Here is a 6,000-nt window from a genome sequence, read left to right on the forward strand (position 1 = left end):
TGAAAAGATTACTCTGTTGACTTTAAAGACACAAACAACAGGAAACGTGATGCGAGTTTACAAAAACTACAAATGGTAAAAGTACATTAGGAGCTTCTATACATCTCAGTACAAGAAAAAGGGGACATTCATTGAAATTGAGAGGTGGCAAATTCTAAGAGTAAAATTTTTCATACAATACACAATTAAACTGTTGCACTCAGAGCCCCAAGACAGAGGCCAAGGACCTAAAAGTATTCAAAAGAGGATTACACATTTATATAGAGAAGATTATTCAGTTATTATAGTAAATATATATATTTTTAAAAGCTCTGCAAGGTATTTGAACTACCAATCTTCAGAGCATAAACAAATCTCTAACTTTGAGGGATTTGAAATAAAATTCCCCTGGAGGCAGGTTATCCCCACAATTACCTACTGCAGGTCTCTCTCTCTCTGTAGCAGCTGGTACTGGCTACTGTTGGAGAAAGGATACTGGCTACATAGGCCACTGGTCTGATCCAGTATGGCTATTACGGGAATGATTTAAATGTAAGAAAAGGACAGAGGCTAAACTCTCCTCCCCCCCAAAAATCAGTAAACCATTCAGTTTTTACTTAGTTATTGAATTACACACTTTTAAAATATACACATATAAAGAGTCCTTCACTGTTTGGTGTGGACTTCTGTACTAAATGATCAACTTAAACAGTTTCCGATTTAACTCAATGTCTTAATGCTGCAAGAGAGCTTTGTGCTCTAGTTATGAGAACAAAGAACTGCAAGAACAGAGGATCCTGAATCCTGGTCCCAGATGAGCTGCTGACATTATTTGACTTCCTGCTGTAAGTCTAGCTGGGGGAAAAAACAGGTAAAAAGCACCACTGCACTAAAAATGAGAAGCTGCAGCTAAGGTGAGATTTCAGATACAAGTTACAAAATAAGTTTTCCTTAAGCCTGCTTTGCTATTTAGCTTTCTTTTTTTTCTTTTCTTTTTTGTCTAAAAGATTAAAATAAAAGTACACAGATTGTGTACTGGCTTATCTCAGTCCAGTTCCCAGCAGTCATTAGCACTCAAAACTACCATTACAGTCTGTATACGTTTTGGTAGGCCAGGTCTACACTATAAATTTATATTGGTATAACTGTGTCACTCAGGGGTGGGAAAAATTCACACTACTAAGCTACGCAGTTATACCAACCTAACCCCAGTGTAGACAGTGCTATGTCGATGGGAGGGCTTTCCCCATTGACATAGTTACCACCTCTTGCAAAGCTGGATTTATGATGCCAACAGAAACAGCTCTCCTGCCAGCAGAGCAGCATCTTCAGTGAAACGCTGCAGCTTTTTAAGTGTGGACCTGCCCATAGTCTTATACGGGACAAAGACTGAACGGGCATGAAAATTCAATTATTCTCTCATCCCCAAAGACAGTCCTGTCAGGTCACAGCATATGTATATTGGTAGATTAACATGGGAAATACTGTGCAATTGTGTAGCAATTTCCATCAAAGCATTTAGCAGCACATTGAGAATTAAGCCTCTCACATTCCTGAGAGTACCTAGGCAGTAAAAATAAGAAGAAGAGCGATTAGGTGACTCACCCAGTGTCACAGAGTTGGGGTTAGAGCCAGATCTGAATACAGATTTCCTAAATTCAGGTTGTGTGATCTAATCACAAGACTAAGCTTGCTGATTACTTTTCTGCATCTGTTCTGAAAAGAGTGTACCAGTCTCAATAGCCATTTGGCAACCTTCACAAATACATCTACACAAACATGTTTAGAAGTATGAAAGCCTCAGTTCTAGTTATATTTTTGTAACAGTTTTAAACAAGAATTTGCCACAATAAATCCTTAACTAATGCCAATTACAAGTATGATGTATTTTTAAAGGTTGTCTTGTTTTCTCCACTGGTACGAACCTGGTTTCATGTTCTCTGTGTGTGTATATCAATCTCCCCTCTGTTTTTTCCACCAAATGCATCCGATGAAGTGAGCTGTAGCTCACGAAAGCTTATGCTCTAATAAATTTGTTAGTCTCTAAGGTGCCACAAGTACTCCTTTTCTTTTTGCGAACCTGGTACTGTATCTCATATGCAGCAGTTTCTTATCTCATCTCAAATGAAGGCTAACTTTGGTCTCAAGGCACTGAAATTAATTCAAAGAAATTAACTAAGACTGCTTATTCTACAATTGCATCAGAATATGTAATATGTCTACATACAAAATTTCAAGCTGTCTCCTAAACAGGCTCAAAACCTGAGAAAACAGCCCAGCAGCATGTCTATGCATGTATTCTAAGATGGCTTATAAAAATAATTCAAGTCTTTCATATATGCATCTCTGTAAGTCAACCAATGCCAGGTATACATGATTACAACACAACCATCTATGACTCAGCTGGGGAATCTGGACATACAAGGAAACTCATTTACATTAACAAGTACAACCATAAAAAATTAAGACAGTAACTAAGAAAAAGTAGTTAGAGATTTCCAAACTTTAAAACTGTGTTTCTAATCTGACCAAATATATAAAATTGGTAGGAAAATGTCAACCCACTCCAAATGCTGCTCAGCATCCTGAATCAGATTAACATAACTCTTAGTGAGACTGTGTCAAAGTATAAAGAGACAAGGTGGGTGAGGTAATATTTTTATTGGCCCAACTTCTGCTGGTGAGAGAGACAAGCTTTCGAGCCACACAGAGCTCTTCTTCAGTCTCTCATCCCAACAGAAATTGGCCAAATAAAAGATATTACCTCACTTACCTTGTCTCTCTAATATCCTGGGACCAACATGGCTACAACACCACTGCATACATCAAAAGATAAAGAACTTAGTATCAGTTCTTTGGAAAGCATCAGGAATAGAAACAAACATTGATTGCAAACTTGAACAGGACTTTCTAAATGTCCTCTTTTCCCACATGAATACCCCAGGCAAGCCAACATTTGAACTGAATTACCAATTACTGCCTATCACACCAACTTTTCAAGTCATAGATAATAAAAATCTGATTCACTAGGCCAGTGATTAGTATGTGTATGTGCAGGAAACAGTCACTAAGTGGTGTATGTATACAGAGCATGGTGTTGAAGTACAACAGAACAGCAGAGTTACAAACACTTCGGGAATGGAGGCTGTTCGTAACTCTGAAACGCTCATAACTCTGAACAAAGCATTATTCTTGTTCTTTCAGAGTTAACTAAACATCGACTTGATACACCTTGAAACTTTACTGTGTAGAAGAAAAATATTGCTTTTTAACCATCTCAATTTAAATAAAACATAGAAACAGTTTCCTTTTCTTGTCAATTTTTTTTTAAACTTTCCCTTTATTTTTTAGTAGTTTATATTTAACACAGTACTGTACTGTATTTGTTTTTGGGGTTTTGTTTTGTTTTTTCATCTCTGCTGCTGCCTGATTGCATAGTTCTGGTTCTAAATGCGGTGTGTGGTTGACTGGTCAGTTCGTAACTCTGGTGTTTGCAACTCTGAGGTTCTCTTGTAGTAGGTTCAATGTACCAATTACAATTCTAGTTATAGGAAAATTATTCTCTGAAGGTACACACACCCCAAGAGCATTCCTTTGAGTATATTACACTTTCAGATATTCTGCCAAGAGTAACCATTTCTACTTTTTAAAAGTTCAGACAATGCAATCCACAGAGTTTATTTATATTTGGAAAAACTAGAGAACATAACCCCACCCTTCACTAAGAATAAAAGTACCATCTACTCAGCCAGATAGTTACGCTGGCATTGAACTTCTAATTGGGAAATAAACATTTGTATTCTGGTTTCATAAACAAGAGCTCCAAAACAGGAAAACATAAGTCAGTGAATGTAAGTAAAAGGAATTCCCCTCTCCTTATGCAATACAAGTATAATACTTGTCCACTGAGAGTGGTGTTAATGTTTGTAAAGTGTTACATGATGCACTCTTCTATACCACCTTTTAGTCAAATAAATCAAAGCTTAACACCTCTGTGTAAGGTAGATAAAGTTATTACCACTAACAAACCCATGTCCAAAATGGATGCAAGAGAAAACAGAAATGCAAAGTGTTATTTACACACCAGAAGAGGTTGCATTTCAGTGGTGCTGTATATGCAGTTTGCCAAGCATTTCAGATGTATCACATTATGCTGTATTGGTTTGGCTACCAGGAAGAAAAAGAAACAAAGCTAAAAGATGCTGTGTTGAATTCTCTGGGCCAAATCCAGATACGGTTTAAATGGGTGCAAATCCTACAAAGTTGATGTCTTATTACCTTCCTATTTATCTGTTAGGATGACAACACTTTGCATTTCTGGGCATCTTTTGCCCAAGAATCTCAAATTGCCTGAAAAACACGCCACTTCTACCGGGTGAGGCGGGAATCATCATACCCTTCTGTGACAGAGAGAAAATGAGATGCATAAGCAAACAGCATGAAAACCCCATCCCACCAGCAGCGGGAATGTTCCAGAGGGGCAAGCATTGCACATTGTCTGCAAAGCACTCCAAGTTCGTTTAAGACGAGCAACGAGATATTCATGAGGAAAACGGTTGGGGTGGGGGTCCTGCAACACACCACAGGGACGGTGCAAAGTCCTGTGGAGTGGAGAGGGGGCCAGCCACTCTCTGGTTTAAAGCGAGACCCTGAAGACAGCCATGGAGAAGGAAAGCTAAGCCAAGCCCCGTGGGCTGAAAGGGAACCCTACAACTCAGTACGAGGCAGAAGGGGAAGCTGCCTGAGGTGGGTGTGAGGGGAGCCCTGCAGCCCAGCACTAGGGTGGGAGCGCAGGGGAAACCTGGAGGGAGAGAGCGAAGGGGGCCGTATGCCAGCACTGGGGCAGGTGGGCAGTGGTGGTGCTGGAGGGCTATAGTCCAGCCCCGCCCCAGCACTGTAGAGACGGCGGTCTGGGGCTGGAGCTCAGCTCTTGGACACGTACAGGGAGCCCTGTGGGAGAGAGGCCACGGCGATGGGAGCAACAGCCCAACTCCCGGGGGAAGGGGCCGTGGCCCGTGAGCCCAGATACTCACCGCCCCGCCCCCGGTGGCTCCTCACCTCCAACAGCAGCAGCTGCTGCCCGCGGCCTCCATTCGCGACGCGGCCCGGCCCGCTCAGCGGCTCCTCCTGTCTCCCCTCGCCGGTCCTGCTGGTGCCGGAGCCGCCGCCGCCGCCGCCGCCATTTTGATCCCAAGCCCTAGACTTGGGGAGCGGCAGGGAGCCTGCGCGGCGGCGGCTCTGCGGCGCCGGGGTCACGTGGTTGGCCGTGGAGGCGGGCGCCCGAGTGGGCCCCCCCCCGCAGGCGGGCGGAGCCGCGGGCCGTGAGGCGGAACCGAGCAAGGCAGCGCCGCGGATGCCGGGGAGCCGCGCGGCGGCGGCGACGTGGAGCGAGGAGGCGGCGGAGGCAGCACCCCACAGGTCTCCCACGGGCCACGCCCGCCCTCGGTGGGGATGTGCCCGCCCCGAGAGCCCAGCCAGCACCGGGGCCACCAATGCGCGCGGGTCCCGCCACCGTGGGTGTTCCCCTCCCTGCTCCTGGCGTGTGCCAGGTACCAGCTCCGTGCCAAGTGGCGCGGCCCATAAACGCAACAGGCCCAAGCACGTGAGCCCGAGCAGCGCGCCTGAGGAGATGCCGACTGGCATCTTCGCTATTTTACAACCTTCTGTTCGTTGCTTTCCCTGGTACCTCCCCTCCCGCCGCCGCGGTGTGGAAATTATGCTCGCTTTGCCGTGCCGAACTGGGGCAAGTTACAGCATTGTCCCTCTTCTCGCCGTTTTCTGGCCCGTTTCAACACGCACGTGTAATTTGCACCAGGGCTTATAGTACTGCTGTCCTGGGACTACCGTGGGAGTGGGAGCTGCTTGCAACGAGAATTAATGTAGCTCCTGTTTTGTTTAAACGTCCTGTGAGCTTGTTCACAGATTACTAGCAAAATTCTGATCACAATCGGATTCCAATTGTATTGGAGTTACTCTGGATTTATGCTGGTGTGTTCTAGATCAGAATCTGGCCGCTCTCAT

At 44.4% G+C, this 6,000-nt stretch overlaps 1 protein-coding gene across 10 annotated transcripts in view; it reads right to left on the minus strand.

Moving 5' to 3' along the window:
- The window catches only part of BTBD7 (BTB domain containing 7), a 116,510-nt gene extending 110,891 nt beyond the window's left edge, over window positions 1–5,619 (minus strand). For 2 of the 10 annotated variants that reach the window (XR_006282450.1, XR_006282451.1), the window contains exon 1: window positions 5,013–5,217. The gene's annotated coding sequence lies outside the window, so the exon portion shown is untranslated. Of the gene's footprint in view, window positions 1–4,257; window positions 4,380–5,012 lie in introns of all 10 variants that reach the window. The other 8 variants (XM_038405554.2, XM_038405555.2, XM_038405553.2 and 5 more) reach the window with 8 other exon arrangements.
- Window positions 5,620–6,000: the final 381 nt, after the last annotated feature.

This window comes from Dermochelys coriacea, chromosome 6 (genome assembly GCF_009764565.3).
Source record: "Dermochelys coriacea isolate rDerCor1 chromosome 6, rDerCor1.pri.v4, whole genome shotgun sequence".
NCBI lineage: Eukaryota > Metazoa > Chordata > Testudines > Dermochelyidae > Dermochelys > Dermochelys coriacea.